This window comes from Dipteris shenzhenensis, chromosome 4 (genome assembly GCF_047967505.1).
Source record: "Dipteris shenzhenensis isolate YYH24624 ecotype China chromosome 4, Dip_SZ_1.0, whole genome shotgun sequence".
Classification (NCBI taxonomy): Eukaryota; Viridiplantae; Streptophyta; class Polypodiopsida; order Gleicheniales; family Dipteridaceae; genus Dipteris; species Dipteris shenzhenensis.
Window position 1 is genome coordinate 2,040,619 of NC_141599.1, and position 17,802 is coordinate 2,058,420.

Consider the following 17,802-nt stretch of genomic DNA (forward strand, 5'->3'; position numbering starts at 1 on the left):
ATTAGTGCTAGCCACTCTTTTTTGTACTTGAAGCCATTGGCTTGGCTTTGTGCCTCTCTTGTATATACACTCCTCTTATTTTTTGTACTTGAAGCCATAGGTGGCTTGGCTTTGTGCTATATGTACATACAAACACTTTTTGGTCTATGAATTAATATACACTCCTTTTATTTTTTTGGCATTTAATTTCCTTGTGCAATGTTCTATCAATGAATGCCTTGTGAACTAAATGTTTTGGAGTTGTAATGTTTTATTCAGAATTGTAATTATCATCAGCTATAGACGTGCATGGAATCCTGCTAATTAAAATGCCAACCGTGCTAATTAAAATGCGGTTGGATGTAAGAATTGAATTGCACACTGTGGAAATGGGATTCTTGCAATCACACAGCATACACATCATTCTGCTCACCCATAAAAAATTCTAAGATTTTTTTAAAAAAAAATCTCGAGAGCATCTGTTAGCGCATTTTTCTCTTTTTTTTCAAATAATTTCTACAAAGCATCTATAGGCGCATCTGTTTGGTATATAGAGATGTCTAAAGACGCGGGTCTATAGATGCGCAAATAGACGCACCCGTAAGTTTCTTTTTAAATCAAGGAAATGCGTTTGTGTGAGCGTCTATGGATTCACGTCTATAGATTCATTGTGTTGTTGTGCATGTGCGAGCGAAAAAGGAGAGAAACCTAAATTTTAGTGTTTGTGTGTGTATGTCTCCTTAGTTGGACTGTTTATGTGTGTATGTGTGCATGCCTACATGCATGCATGTGTATCTGTGTGTGGGATGGCAATAGTCCCGAGAGATAATTTGTTTGTGTATGACAGAGAGAGTCTCTAACAAGGATGTGTGCATGTATGTGTGTCCATTTGCACATGAGAAAGATAAATTGGGGGATGGACCTCCTATGTTTTTGAGTATCTATGTGTATACGTATGCATGTAAGGAAAACACTAAAGCAAGAGAGAGCACTATGGGTGTGCGATAAAGAGGAAAATATTATGTGCACTAAGACAAAGAGAGGGTGTGTGTAATAGAGGGAGAAGGAGAGAGAGAGAGAGAGAGAGAGAGAGAGAGAGAGCAAGAGAGAGAGAGAGAGAGAGAGAGAGAGAGAGAGAGAGTATAGGTGATAATTGTGAACGGTGCTCAAGATAAAATATTCATGCATATGGATGTCTAGCACAAAGAGAGAGAGAGAGAGAGAGAGAGAGAGAGAGAGAGAGATGGCGGGGAGAGTGGGGTATTTTCTATGTGAATGCTTTGCCACTGGATCGACATCACATGACTACTCATCTAGCTAAATCGTTGATTAAATTGAACATAAAGCCAAGCCAAGTAGTGCCTATGGTGGAGAGGGTCTTGAAACTTGAAATTAAAGATATTTTAAGGTCGCATTTGAATAGAACGTCGGGTCTCTCGCCCATCGTAGGTGGGTGATACTACTTGTACCTATAATAGAGTGAAATAATGTATATATTATAATACAATATATATAAATTAAGCTAGAAGTTATGTATGTGCTCAAATTTTAAAATTAAGAGCATTAAACAAGATTAATCATAAAGTGCCAAGTTGGCTGAGCTGCAAGTTTACAACGTTTTCCTTGTGAACTGTTTTCGTGAAATATGAGAATTGCCTTTAAGCATGTAAAGTGGTTCTTTATTTGGATTTTTAACTTTGACAATTGGAGTCTTTTGAACTTACCCATTATTGAAAGTTAATGGTTTTTAACCTCCATTTGTGGATTTTAGAGATAAGCGATTTGTCTATTCTTGTAGAAAATCGTTTTCTGAAAACAAGCATGTGAAATTTTTTGAATCTTTAAGTCCGTTGTGAAATGCTCGAGGGAGGGTATTAGCGGGAAAACAGGCCGCAAGCCTTCTATTTTTGCCAACCCCAGGGTATTTTACGGACCCGTATAGACTCCTTCTCACCGTCGACGGGTACCAGGGATGTGGCGTGCATGTTGATCGATGCCAATAAACTTTAACATTGGATAGTGACGTACAAACTTCTGTGAGTCAAAAATCGGACGGCTACTGCAATGCAAGCTGCCTTGCTACACTCATACTCGCTGGCAGATGATAAATTGCGACGGACAGCGCCTATAAAAGCCACCAGCGCTCACATCCTTACCACCACCGCACTCTTCACTCATCCCCGCTCTCCGATTGTATCGTTAGGTCTCTCGTCCGGCTTACTTAGCAGGTCATGGAAAAGTCTGGCAATACAGCCGCTTTATTCGCCTTCTTCGTGATGGCACTCATTCTGGGCTCCGAAGCCACTTCCAGTATCACGAACAAATCGAGCCATGACATCGTCGTTGTTTCCGGGACAGCTACTGTGTCTGTGGTAGTGGGCGCTACAGTGGACCTGACGGTCGGCCTGTAGGACTTGTATATCGAGAACCCCTACACTGGCGGGAAGAAAGGTCCGATTACATTGCTGGATCTGTCTCTATATGTGGTCGTGGATGATCCCATCACAGGATACGTGGACCTTTGCCTTGTCGTCCTCGCTGACATATAGCGCTAAGCCGACTATAAGGTCTGAAGTCATAGTTCTTATGTAGCCAGTTATGGTGTATCTGTGAGCGAGTGTGCCTCAGATCTTATGCTTCAGTTAAGAATAACACGGAAAACAGACCCAGCTGTTTGGACGTACGTGATTCAATCGCCTATTTTCGTCCAATCCTATTCGCGAGTTTCACAGTCTTAGTTACACTCACAGGGGTTTCTCTATAATTTTTAGAGTACTATGGTTGGGAGTTTCATTACCCTTAATCTCAAGGTTTCGCATTATGGAACGACTAGAGACTCGTGCATTGATGACCTCATCCAGTTGAATGATATTAAAACTCGTTTGTGAACCGTATAGTGGACGATTAAAGCTCCTTTGTGAATTTATTCATGTAGTTTTTAAAAAACTTAATTAAATTGTGAGTTGCAATTGCCATTTATCTAAATCATACTTGCAAATTTTTCCTTTTAATCCTTTTAGAAAAGCTTTTGCTTTCTCTTTTGCATCCAAAAGACCTTGCTTTACCAGTGAAAAATATACAGCATGTGTTAATGAACTTGCCTTATCTATTGGTTCAGTGCACTCTTGCATAAAGGTATACTCTCCAAAGTAATAACAAGTTATGAAAGCCCACCCTTTCAAAGAGTATTCATGAGCATAGATAAGCAAAGTAAACAAAAGTTAATGTTAGGAAAAGACACTATTGCAACTCAATAAATTGAAGATGATTATTTTGTCTAGCTTTGTACTTTCTTGTTTTACAATCATAGAATTTGGAGTCGAACTTTTAAAATGACAATTCAAATTTGAATTACAATCATTGCAGTGATCACAAGCGGCTAGATGCTAGTTAGACTACATAAGCATTTATAGACTCAACATAAAATTCAAATATAATTATTATATTTTTTTAAATAACTAGGTTGCAGTAGGCAGCCTTTAGACTAGAGTAGAATATAAGACTTCAAACAAAAAGCACCAAGACTAGAAACAAAATAGATATTAACATAATCATAAAAAAATATAGTGTTGCGAGATATTTATTGTCATTTAATTTGCTTGTTGAGTAGCACAATGGTTTGAGAGATGGTCACAAATTAAACTCACTTATCATCACCTACCTTATTCATCCTTGGCATTTATTCATTCATTCATCGCCTACCAATATCTCACAGTCCTTGGCATATATTCATTCATTCATTCATTCATTGCTTGTTGCTCTCTATGGAGCTCGTAATCATGAACTTGAAGTGGAACTTGAATCCTACCATTAAATGAAATTTTATCAAAAGAAAAAACAAAAGAATGAGTAAAAATACGGATATGAGACACGATGCCTTGAGAGATGGTCACAAATTAAACCCCCCTATCATCGTCTATCTCGTTTGTCCTTGGCATATATTCATTCATTGATCACTACCAATATCTCATAGTCCTTGGCATATATTCATTCATTCATTCATTGCTTGCTCTCTATATTTCATAGCACCATTTTTATCATGGAGCACGTAATTACTAACTTGAAGTGGAACTCGAATCCTGCCTTTCAATCAATTTTTGCCAAAAGAAAAAACAAAAGACTGAGTATAAATATGGATATGAGACAAAGCATAAGGTCCATCAGGACCTGATCCTCCTTATAAATGTCAGGGGTGGTGCTTTATTATTGACTTGTTGATTTTCATAAGAGCACATCTTCAATCCTTAGTTGAAACCTATAAAATATTGTGATATGAACTACAACCATATGAATTGTCATCAATGGATTTTGCATCCAGCTTGGCTATCTCTATTGTTGCCAATTTTCGAATTGCCCTTGCATCAAGAACATGCATCAAAAGATTGGAATGTTGTAGGAAGTTAGATTGAAGTAGTTATATCTAGGGCAAGGGCACAACAATTATATATTTTTATAATAATATAAAATATAACTATATAGCCACACATACTATGGGCAAGGAGGCGGTGCACTTCCTTCTCCAAAAAATTATAATATGAGAGAATGACCATTTCCCTGTGCATCTAGATTGAGATCATCGATAATATTAGCATCGAGTATCATCACAATTAAATCTTATGAATGGATAAGAGACTAACATATTACTTGAACGTTAATAGTCGTATTTGTGCTCCAAGTCAAGGTGGTAAGGTTTTCTTCTTGAGACATTTTCTCGATGGCATCCTCCTCTTTACGTGATGTAGCTTGATACATGATGCTTTGTTCTTCATGTCTCTTTAATACTTTATCTATAGATGCCATGTTCTGTGCTATGGTAATTTCATGCACTTGTGTTTTTATGATAGTGGTTTGTGCATTCAATATTTTCTTTATAGCTTGTTTTAAGAGTCTTAAACCAATTTAATCCTTTCAATATTGGCAGTATCTGATTACATACAATCATTCTTATGTGGTACGTGTATAGAACTTAGAAAACTAAATAATTTTCTTTTTGGACCTTGTGCAAATTCTTTATGCATTAGCAGTTATGCCTTGTCAAAGTTCTGATAAAAAAGGATCCAATTGATGATGTAATGATGGTGAAGATATATATACTAGCCATGCAAATTGTGTGCCTACCACTTGAACAGGATGATGGTGATGAATACTTGAGAGATGCTTGCCAAGAGGATGTTGCAGCACATGGAGAGGGTGCCAATGGGTGTCGTGATAGTGGAGAGGGTGCCACTGGAAGGGGACAGGATGATGACAAGGATGGGAGAATTGAGGACTAGTTAGCACATTCTACCCATCTCCCTCTTGATGATGGACAAATGGAGACAGTGCAAAACTATATATAGAGTCAATATTTTAACTCATATGATGTAATAGGACAATTTTGTAATGAATCTTTCTAAACAATACAATAAAATGGACATTATAGTGTAATACATACCTTTACAAAAGGGAATATTAGGGCTTGGCCAAATGCTAATCTTCCGTCACGTGTAAAATATAGACTATGCAGCCGAATTGTGCTTATGTGGCAGTATGAAGGTGTCCCTTGGTGATGTGCTAGTGATGACATTTCCATTGATGTGACAGTATGATGTTCCTATTGGGTCACTATCATGATGTTGGGGAGGAGGCCGTTCCATTTTTAATCTGTTTGAAAAAAACAACCAAATATGGGCATATAAAACACATTACAAATCATATAAGGGCACTCATTCAAGATCTATAAAAGAATTAAAGGTACAAAAAATTGTCATTCACATTCACTTCTATTCAAAAAATTATATATATCGCACAAGCCAATATATTTCAAAAAGGATATATATATCGCACAAACCAATATATTGGGAAAAGACAATTATAGGAAACTTTATTGCATCCACTCTCCCGTATTCCACAATCTGTGCCAATCACATCCCCTATCACCCTATCCGCTTTATCCTCCTCATCTTTTATATGTTTGATTCTTTGCTTTTCCCTTCTCCGCTTCATCCTCCCTCAATCTTTAAAGTCTCCCCTCCTCTCTTCTTTGTCTCACACCACTTCCCTGCTATATCTCTCACCGTTCCCTTTTGGTCTATTGCTCGTTTGGTTCTCATCGCTCTCTTGTCATTCCCTTCTTGCCATTCCCCTCCTTCCACTCTACTACTCCGTGTCACTCTGTCGTCGCTTCCTTCTCATCGCTGTCTCTCTACTACTACCAATGGCCCCTAGCAAAGAATCTCTGATACCATACTTGGAGGACCTATACCATCAATATTACGATATAAAAGATGGAAAGGTAGACAAGCCATCACTCCCTAGGGTGCATTTGTGTCCCTCCACACACACCACATGCAAGGATTACTCCAACCAAGACAAGACCGATTGTGAAATCCCATAGCATTCTATTGAGTGTGTATCCTAGGCTACATCCCAGAGGAAGGCCACACCCCCAAGGAAGCTCCCCGGAGTAAGGAGCACAAGAAAAAAGAAGTGAAGAATAAGAAGAAGAAGAGAGATGACAAAGGAGAGGGTAGCACTCTATCGAAGACCAAACAATGAGAAGACCAAAGTATTATAAAGTACTCCAATTTGGAGAATGTAATTACAGTTTCTAGTATATGAGAGGGAGCCCTCTCTTGCATATTTGTTGTAACCCCTCTTGGATATTTGTTATGCTCTATGATGAGATTATGTTTCATCCCTCTCTTTGTTATTTCTTATGCTATATGTTTTTGAAAAGAGAGAAAAATTAGGGGAAAGAGAGAGGAGCAAAGAGGGGAAGAGAGGAAAAGAGAGAGAAAAGAGAGGAAAAGAGAGAAAAGAGGGAAAAAAGAGGAGAAAAGAGAGAAAAGAGGAAACAAGAGGAGAAAAGAGGGGAAATAAGAGAGAAAGAAAGGAAATAAGATAGAAAAGAGAGGAAATAAAAGAGAGAGAGAGAGAGAGAGAGGGGAGAAAGGGGATGTGAAAAAATAAGAGAAAGGGAAAAGGAGAGGAGTGAATGAAAAGAGAGGATGGAAGAGAAAAAGAGAGGAGAGAAAGAGAGAAAAAAGAGGGAAAAAGAGAAGAGAGGAAATAAGAGATGAAATAAGAGAAGAGAGGAAATAAGAGGAGAGAGGAGAAGCAAGGGGAGAAAGAGGGAAACGAGAGGGGGAAAGAGGAGAAAAGAGGGGAAATGAGGGAGGGAAAGAGAGGAAATAAGTTTGCTAGAGGAAATAAGGGGAGGGCGGAAATAAGACAAGAGAGGGAAAGTGAGGAGAGAAGAGAGAAAATAAGAGGGAGGAAGAAGAGAGAAGAGATGAAAGAAAAGAGGGAAAATAGGAGAGAAAGAGTGCTGCCTTTGTGCCAACATGGACTTAGGTAGTACAGAATGTGTGTGTAGAGTAGCGACAAAGCTCCGCTTTTACTTGCATAAGGCTAGGAATAATCTCTCTTAGGAATCCTCAACATGCAAGTTCTACTTGCAAATCCTACATGCATGATTTACATGCAAGTCCTACATCATGCCATTCCTACATGCATGTTCTACATGCAAGTCCTACATGCATGTTCTACATATGAGTTCTACATGCAACTCCTACATGCAACATGCAACTCCTACATGCAACTTGCAACTCCTACATGCAACTTCTATATGCAAGTTATACATGTAGAGAGAGAATGTCTTATAATTCCTACATGGAGAGAGAGAAGCTCCCCAACTCGTATAAATACCCCATAATGGAATCATGAAGCCCACACTCTTTGGGGCATTATGTTGAGTTCTACTTTGGTATTCCAAGCAATTGTCTCAAGTGTCCATACTTCCTTGCACTCCATGTCCAAAAGCATGTCCTAACCTTGCAACTCATCCTCCCCTCTCCTCCAACCTTGCAACCCATCTTCTCCCTCTCCTCCTCCTCCTCCTCCCTTCTCCTCCTCTTTCCTTCTCCCTCCTCCTCCTCCCTTCTCCTCCTCCCTCCTCCTCCTCCTCCTCCTCTTCCCTCCTCCTCTCCTCCCTCCTCCTCCTCCTCCTCCTCCCTCCTCCTCCTATGCTCTTATACCTTCTTCCTCTCCCACTCCTATGCTTCCCCTAAACCCTTAGTTCCTCAACTCTTAACCTCCATGATCTACGAGGAAGACGAGTTCTCCACCATGTACTCTACCTTGAACCTTGGATCCTCCTTCTAACACTTGGACCTCTTCTAAACTCTAGAACCTCTCTCTGCACCTTCGAACCTCCTTCTAAATGTTGAACCTCCCCCTAACCCTTAAACTCCTCCTAAACTCTTCAACCCCCAATGAAGGCAAAAGCCTTCATTACCCCAACCATGATCATACACATTCCTTCCACACATGCACTATGTTTCCTTAGCACACTTAAGCCTATGTCTCTCACCAGAATACAACTGGAGGTCCTAAGCTACACTTATACTACAAAAGACAACACCAATATATCTATAGGTGACAAAAAGCCTTGGAACCCTGCAGACTGAGAATACCATGCTCTTCCTACAGAAGTCGTGGGAAAGAGCCAACATATTTGGCACCGCTTGCCGGGGAGACTAACATCTCAAGTAACGAGTAAACATACACAAGTATGTGTAAAACATGAACTACTATGAATTTTCATGAGCATAACACTCGAGGGTAAGGAGAGTAAATTTTTTTTCCAACTCTAGCCAAACATATCAACCCCAAGCATCAACCTTAGGGTAGTACCTTAAGAGATTTTCTTTCTTTCCTAAAAAGAAGCCACTTCATAAACAAATTAGGCTAGGTAATGAACATGAAGGTGTAGATTTTGCAATTTTGATCATTTCACCTTTTTATAGAAGAGCGATCCGGGCTAACCATGAAAAGTTATGGCTCGGGAAGAGTTAGGGTTTAACCCTAAACCTACACCCATTCCTATAAAAACCCACTCCCTCCCCTCATTCTTCTTCTTTCACATTTAGCCTCCATACTCTTCCCCATTCGGATCCCTATGTAAGACACTCCTCCCTCTCCATCGATAGCACCCTACTCCCATCCTCACACGGTGAGTTATTTCGAGCCCTTCTCGCAGTGATAACCTAGCCATCCACCCACCCTCGGGGGGTGCACTACTTAGAAACCCTATGTATCACGTGCATTCAAGCGGTATTTTTAAAACCCCTCAACTAAAAATTTTCCCCCAATAAAAACACCACTCTTTACTTATGAACTAGGTGATTCTTTTCTAATCAGTGAATTAAAACATCCCTCCTGTTATTGGAAACCTATTAAAAATTTCCAAAAAGTTAAATTAAAATAGCCCTCCTTTTGAATGCACGTGGTATACTAAAATTTTATGGGGTGAATTCCCCAAGCACCCACCATCCATTCGCAACAATCAACAATCCTATTACATCGAGAAAGACTTGGAGAGCGTTAAGGTGACCATCTCTTCCTCCCTTTGGATTTCTGTCAAAGTTTTCTATCCCTCAAGTTTCCTCCACCGCCCTCCCCTCCACCCCCCTCCCCCCTCTCCACCACGACCCCCCCCTTCCCTCCCCTCCCTCCACCACCACCCCCCCCCTTCCCCCCCCCCCTCCACCCCACCCCCCCCTCTTCACCCTCCCCTCCACCACCCCTCTTGCACCCCCTCCACTCCCCCCATCCCCCCCTTCACCCCCTCCACCACCCCCCCTTTAACCCCTCTACCACCCCTCTTGCACCCCCTCCAACACTCTCGCCCCACCCCCCCCCCCCCTTTTTCCATCCCCCTCCCTCTCCATTTGTGCCCCCCCTCCCCCCCCCTCTCTCTCTCTCTCCCCCCCTCCCCCCCCCCTCTCTCTCTCTTCCCCCCCTAATCCACTAACCTAAGTTAAATCTAACGTAACCTAGGTTAGTAGTAACCTAACTATGGTTAGTTTAAGGTTAAGTGAGGTTTTTGTTTTTAATTTATAAATTTAAAGGGGGGGTAGTGCTGGGCTACAGCAGGAGGGGATTGTGAGGCTAGGGGTAGTGGGAATCGAGTGGTGGATGGGAGAGTTGGAGGGGGTGGGGGGAAGAGGGAGGAGTAGGGGGGGTGGAGGAGTATGCCTGGGAGACAGAGGCGGTATTGGGATGGTATTGGAGGCATACTCCTCCACCCACCCTACTCCTCCCTCTTCCCCCTACCCCCTCCACCCCTCCCAGCCCCCCTAGCCTCATAGTCCCCTCCTGCTGCCATCGCCTAGTGCCGTTGACCCCCCCTCTTTATTTTTTTAAATAAAAAACCTCACTTAACCTTAAACTAACCATATTTAGGTTAGTAATAACCTAGGTTAGGCTACATTTAACTTAGGTTAGTGGATTAGGTTAGTGGACTAGGTTGGTTAGCTTAACTTTTGATTAGTTAGGTTAGTTAGAGCCAATTAGGTTTAATTAACTAAATAGTTAGACTAAATGCCTAGGTTATGTTGATTACTAGTAGTTTAGTTAGTATTAACCCACATCAGTGAGTGTTTACCACAATTAGGTTAGGTTACTGTCCAGTTGTAGTAACTAAATAGTTAGGATAATAGCCTAGGAAGACTAATTGGAATTACCCTAGTTCAGTTCCCCCAGTTAGAGTTTAAAGGACCATTCACACCATACTTAAGGCCGAGGATCCCCCCCCACACACAAAAAGGCCCCATTTTACCCCGATTTTAACACATCATGACTCGTCTGTTTGGTAGCCAAAAGGGACCCCATTTGAATCATGGTTTCACACACAGAAACACCACACTACGGGGCATTTTTCCATCCCATTACATGCCATTTTGGAATCCCTAGCACTCATTAATTTGCACCCCCATGTGGGCTGCTTTTCACTCTAATTTGCTTGTATATTTCCATCGTGACCTCCGACTGACAATCCATCTACACTGGCACATTTCCCTACACATGTGGGACAATCCTAGGCACATTATTAACACAAAGTTCCCTAGAACATTCGCACATCTCTAACCCTCGTAACACAATTATATCAACACCCGCACGTGCAATAGAGACACTCGTTGCACCTGCATGCAACTATGCTCCGGCCAACACCTTCGACACCAATGCTCACCAAATTCACATACACCTCCATTGCGGCCAACGTCTTCTAAAATACTCTACCCTGATTCCCCCCCTTGAAATTCAAGAAATCCCTTTGACTCCTCCACGACACAACATGGTAGGGTGCCATCCTGAGACGATGATGGGGAGGGATATTGACTTCGATGCGGAGGGTAACAATTTCTTTAATCACAACAATTTTGGTAACAATAATAACAATCTAGGTAGGTGCCCCCTGGCCAAACTCAAACTTCCCAAATATAATGATAGGGGCGATCTAGCCCGATTCCTCAAGCATTTTGATGCCACATGCCAAGGGGTGGAGATCAATCCAATGAAACCAAGGTCGCCTCGTTCCCCATGGACTTAACTAAGGAAGCATCATAATGGTACCTAGACCTTCTAGTGGAAGAAAGATCCACATGGGACCTGCTTCAAACTAAATTCAAAAGGGGCTTTCAAATGGAGAGACTACAAGATAGATCCCGCTCTCCAACTAAGCAAGCTTGAACAAGGTCGTCGAGGATGTACGCACGTACTTGGGCAAGATGAAAAGATTAATTTTCAAATGTGACCCCTACCCTAATTCAAAGTAGCTCATAGCCTAGGTCATTGTAGGACTAGGAAAGAAAATCCACAAAGACATAAAAAAGATTAGCAGAGTTACGAAATGTTCAGTGCTGCTCATGCAGCAACCATTGACACTGAGGATGGCATGATCGACTCTGACACCAACAGTGATTATGGAAGCATTAGGGGAGAATTGGGGTCTCCAAAGGGCCCCCAATTAGTGTTTCCTAATTTCAAGGGGTTAGTGTGGGATTTGAGGTGTACCAATGGGAGTGCTCCTTTTTGTTGACACAAGGCATATAATGAAGTCCAAGCCATAGAATGGGGTCTTCCACCAATGGAAAACGCTAATTTCAACATACGCCTTGCCGATGATTCACAAGCAAAACCCTTGGGAATAGTGAATGGCGTGTCAACAAAAGTCGGAAAATCCTATCAAATCTTACTGGGATGTCCTTGGTTGTAGGAAGCATTAGTCCTCCATGATTGGGAAATTGATAGACTGACAATCCAAAATTGCAACACCGTAGTCATGGTGAATGTGGGGATAGGAGATATAAAACCAATTGTGCCTAGAGCATTGGATGAAACCTCTTCAACAACGATCTCAAGCAAATCACCTCCCCTGCAACAGCATGCCATAGTGGGCAATTCACAAAGCAATGTCAATAAGTGGATACAAACATTGGCAACCATCGATAACTACCATTCATTAGACCCCATCTTCTTGCAGATAGATGCTAGGGTCATGTAGGTAAATCCTCCACACACACATGAAGAATCAATCAATCTAGAGGTGCCATTCTTTATGGTTGACCTCAAGTGGGATCATGAGCCTGACAAAGGTACCCATACCAATGATGACTTAAGTCACATGTGCGGATGAAGCTCAATCAAGAGACATCATAAAAAGAAAGTCACCAAGATCCTAACAAATTGGTTAATGATATTATGCTACCCAGTACCCTAGTTCAACACCATCAGAGGCTGACGTGGCTCTATAGGAAAAAATACCCCATTCTGTAGCAAATGCTATTTTTTATTGGTCTTTAGGAGCAATTTGCACTTGGTTATAGCCACTGAAGCCATCCAAGAAGCTATATATCTTGGAACCTGCCACCTTTTCCAACACTATTTCTATTAAGCGTAGGGGATGTTGATCCCTAATTGTGGTAGCATTCACATTCTTTATGTTTACGCATATTCTAAGCTTATTGTTCCATTTAGGCATGATGATGATAGGTGAAACCAAATCAATGTGCTCCGATCTCATAGATGAATCTAGCATCTAAGAGTTTTTCTAGCTCGTCATAAACCATGGTGCCATACTTTGGATTTGTGCGATAAGGTCCACATACCTTATGGTGGGCACCTTCCCTTAATACATATCATGTGTACTGCCACGCTTGGTGAAATTCCTTTCATTTGATTGTATGACGATGCTAGGCAGTCACGGTATTCCATTAGGAGTGCTTTGAGTTTGGTTTCATCTTCCTGTCGAAGCTGTTTCCCAATGAAAACCAATTTTTCTTCCTTCCCTTCAAGGGCGAGGTTTATTGTTCGCATTTTTTTCAGTCCCCCATAGATTGGAGTTTCTCCAATGTTATATATTTCTTGAAATTCAGATTCTCTTAATGGTCTTGGCATTGCTATGGGGACACTGCAACTTGTGTAATTCTTGAAGTATTCCAGCACTTCTTAAATTCGACCTTTGTAATGTCCCAGCCACATTCTAGCGAGTCATGTTCATAGCTTTCAAGTCATTTTTAAATAAGTTTTTACAGGTATTCTTGGATGATTTGTGCATCCACTCAAACAAAAGAGACCACTTCAAATGTTTTCAAGCAGTACTAATCAAATGCATGAAGTATGGCATTGCCCTAAATCCAACAAAATGCAAGCTCATGGTCACCCATGGAGTTGTTTTGGGACACATCATTTCTCAACATGGGATTGCAAAACTAACATGGAGAAAATAAAAATCATCATGGAATTGCCTCCTCCTATAAATTCCAAAGGTGTACAGGTCTTTATGGGACATGCCGACTATTATAGAAGATTTATATTGCAATATGACATCATAGCTAGACCACTTTACAAATTATTAGTGAAATTCTTATAGACAAAAGAGTGTGACCAAGCCTTTGAGCTTTTAAAGTGGCACCTAATCACATCAGCCATCCTTATATCTCCCAATTGGGATATTGATTTTCATGTTCATACTAATGGATCGAAGTATGCAATTAGGAGTGTTCTTTGTCAACTCAATGATGCAAAGATCAACTATACCACCACAGAAAAGAGAAGCCCTAGCAATGGTGTATAGTGTTAAGAAATTATGGCACTATCTACTGGCAAATGATTTTGACTTCTACACTGACAAAATGTCAAGCATTGTTGTATCTTGTGAACCGTTCATGTACAATAGGAAGAATAACCAGATGGCTCCTCTTGCTTCAAGAATTCAACTTCAAAATAGTGGTCCGCAAATGTGCCCAACACTACATCGCCGATCAAATGTCTTGGGTCCAGTCGGGAGAAGAAGCCACTGGAGTAGAAGATGACTTGCCAGATGCCACACTATTTCAAATAGATGTTGTTCCACATTGGTGTGGAGATATCATTGGGTACTTAATGGTAGGAAGGCCACCCCCTGAAATGAAAGCAGTAGATGCCAAAAAACTAATTTTAAAAGCTGCACCCTATCAACTCATTGCAAGACAATTGTACAAGATGGGCAAGGACTAGGTTTTAAGATGTGTAATGCCTCATGAGATCATGCCAATCCTGAGTGAAGTCCATGAAGGCATTGCTGGAGGACACTTCCAAGGGGAAGCCACAGCAAGAAAAGTCCTCCTCGTAGGCTACTAGTGGCCAACACTTTGGGCAGATGTCTATGAATATGTCAAAGGTTTTGATGTATGCCAATGGACCACTAAACCCAAAAACAAAGACTTAAATCCTCTAACAACATTTGTTGAACAAAAATCATTTGAAAAATGGAGGATTGACTATGTGGGTGGCATCCATCCAATAGCAAAGGGAACACAGGCATGCTACATCATTGTGGCCACGGATTACTTTACAAAATGGGCTGAAGCTAAAGCACTCAGAAAGGAAGATGCTAGAAGCACATCAAGATTATTATACGAGAAGGTGATCACCGGCGGATTTGGATGCCCCATTGAAATTGTGTCAGATAGAGGCACACATTTTGTCAATGAGGTAATCTTAGAACTCTTGTCTGGATTTATGGTAATCCATGATAGAAAAAGCACACCCTACCACCACCAAGGGAATGGATAGGCCGAATCCACCAACAAAATATAATGCATTATCCTCACCAAGGTAGTAGAACCACAATGTTTTGATTGGGTAGAGAAACTAAATGCAGCCTTATGGGCATACCAAACCACACTCAAGGTCAGTACAAGGAATACACCTTTTCAATTGGTGTACAGCCTTGAAGCTATGGTCCCACTAGATTTTGTAATACCAAGCCTACGCATAGCAGTACAAGAACACATGGGAGATCATGAATCTTTGAAAGAAAGAGTCTATCAATTGGAGAAGCATATAGAGACCAGATTAGTCGCCTACCATGCCATGACAACAGAAAAATGTAGAAAAAAGGCATGGTTTGACACGAATCTTAAATTCAAAGACACCAATGAAGGTGACTTGGTCTTGTTATACAATGCCAAATTACACAAGGAATAACTCAAGTATCTATGTAAAGGGCCCCACTAAGTCTAAAAGATTTGAGGCTCTATCGGTCATGGCCGTCTCTCCACAACCTACGAGGATCCCATAGGTTGTGTCATGCGTTCCTCAGTCACCCTTGCTCCACTACCCGTCGGCTTAGACCCCACGTAGAAGCACGCACCCCCACGTTGTACTTCACCCAGTCACTCTTGCGTAATCTTCTCTTTTACATGAGCTGGTAGAGAAGCTATGTCTATAATCCCTGCGACGTGAGGAACCGGGTTGGGGTTTAGGGAGGACATCCATGGGTGAGGGCATGGTTGTTCCATTTAGAATCTATTTGAAAGAAAAAAAAACCAAATACGGCTAAGGGGCATGTGAAAAAAGAACCAAATATGATAAAGGAGAAGGAAATAAGCATATGCATAAGACGGAAAGCATATGAGGGAAAGCATATGCATAAGGGAAGGAGAAGCATAAGAGAAGCATAAGAGAAGGAAAAGAAAAGGAGAAGCATAAGAGAAGGAGAGGGGAAAAGAAGAGAAAGAAGAAGGGAAAAGAGATTGAAAGAGGGGAAAAGAACCAAATATGCATAATAGAAAAAAGAGAGAAAGCATATGCTTATGCTTATGCATAAGCATATGAGCATATGCTCATGCATAAGCATAGGCATAGGCATATGCTTATGAAAAGAAGAGAAAAAGAGAGGGAAAAAGAAAAGAAGGAAAGGAGAAGGAGACATATGCTCATGCATAAGCATAAGCATAAGAGAAGAAAAAACATATACATAAGAGATTGAAAGAGGGGAAAAGAGCATAAGCATAAGAGAAGGAAAAACATATGCATACGAGAAAAAGAGAGAAAGCATATGTTTGAAAGAGGGGAAAAAGAAAAGGGGAAAAGAAGAGAAGGAAGAGGGGAAAAGAGATTGAAAGAGGGGAAAAGAGCATAATCATAAGAGAAGGAAGAGGGGGAAAGAGATTGAAAGAGGGGAAAAGAAGAGAAGGTAGAGGGGAAAAGAGATTCAAAGAGGGGAAAAAGAAGAGAGGAAAAGAGCATAAGCATAGGAGAAGGAAGAGGGAGAAAGAGCATAAGCATAAGACAAAAAGAAAGAAAGCATATGCTTATGCATGAGCATATGAGCATAAGAGAAAAAGAGAGAAAGTGTAAGCTTGTGCTTATGCATGAGCATATGAGCATATGAGCATATGCTCATGCATAAGCATAAGCAAAGGCAAATACATATGCTTATAAAAAGAGGAGAAAAACAGAGGAAAAAAGAGAGTGGAAAATAAGAGAAGGAAGAGGGGAAAAGAGATTGAAAGAGGGGAAAAAAAAGAGGGGAAAAGAGAATAAGCATAAGAGAAGGAAAAGCATATGCATAAGAGAAAAAGATAGAAATAATATGCTTATGCTTATGCATGAGCATATGAGGGAAAGAGGGGGGGAAAGAGGGAGGAAAAGAGGAAAAGAGGGGAAGAAGAGGGAATGAGAGAAGACAGGGAAAGAGAGGGTTCCTACGCCCATCACTGCAGCTAGTGCTTAAGGCGTTAGCTGCAGGCCACGTAAGCGCTAGCTGCACGCCAATGCAAATAACGAAAATAACAAAAGGAAAAAAGCGGAAGCACTTTCTTACTTGGAAAAGTCCCGCTCGGTGTTTCGTGGACTCGCCTTACAAAAAAGAGAAAGCATAACATTTTTTCAGATAACTAGTTAGAGGAAGGAGAAGCTTAAGGAAGCAACTTTTCAAAGGGATTGGATTGAGAAGACAAGCATAAGCCTACAAATAAGGAGAAAGCATAAGCCTACAAACAAGAAGAAAGAGGAGGAAGAGAAATACCAAAAAGAGAAGAGGTGAGTCTTCTTTCTTTTACCAAATCCAGTCAAGATAAAAATTAGCACATACGCTTAGCAATACAAGGAGAAACATGCTTCAACATTCACAAAACGAAATCTCACAAAAAAGGAACCTACATCGCTTAAAGAGACACACCTTCTTGAAAAACTTCCTTTCACACAAGCAGAGAGGGAGAAGGGTGGAGAGGGAGCACACATTAGGGAAAAAGGGAGCTCATTTTGGGGCCTTGTAAGAAATTCACTATTTTTTGATTTATTTCTCTCCTAAAAGACCTCAAAAATAGTCAAATACGAAAACGTGGCTCCGAACTGTCAGTAAGGACTATAGAACTGTCAGTTCAGAAAGGAATAAGATAATCTTTTGTCTAACTAACACGATTTTGCATTAAATATCTCCTTAGATTTTTTTCTGTTTCCTGAAGATTCCGCATCTCTTTTGCCGACGTGTGCAGGCCTTTCATGAAGAATCCATCACTGAACTTGGTGATTGCAAGTTTTCAAAATATTTACATGGATACCGCCACACTTCTACGATTCATGTTAGAATAGGAAATTATTGGAGCCTGCAAAAGAAAATATGGATCCGAACCTTCTTCATGTTAAACAAATGAAAGGATTGCTTTCTTGTGGTGTAGCAAAAGGTTTGATTCAGGAAAAAAAATACAAAACAGTCAAACGCATTGTTGT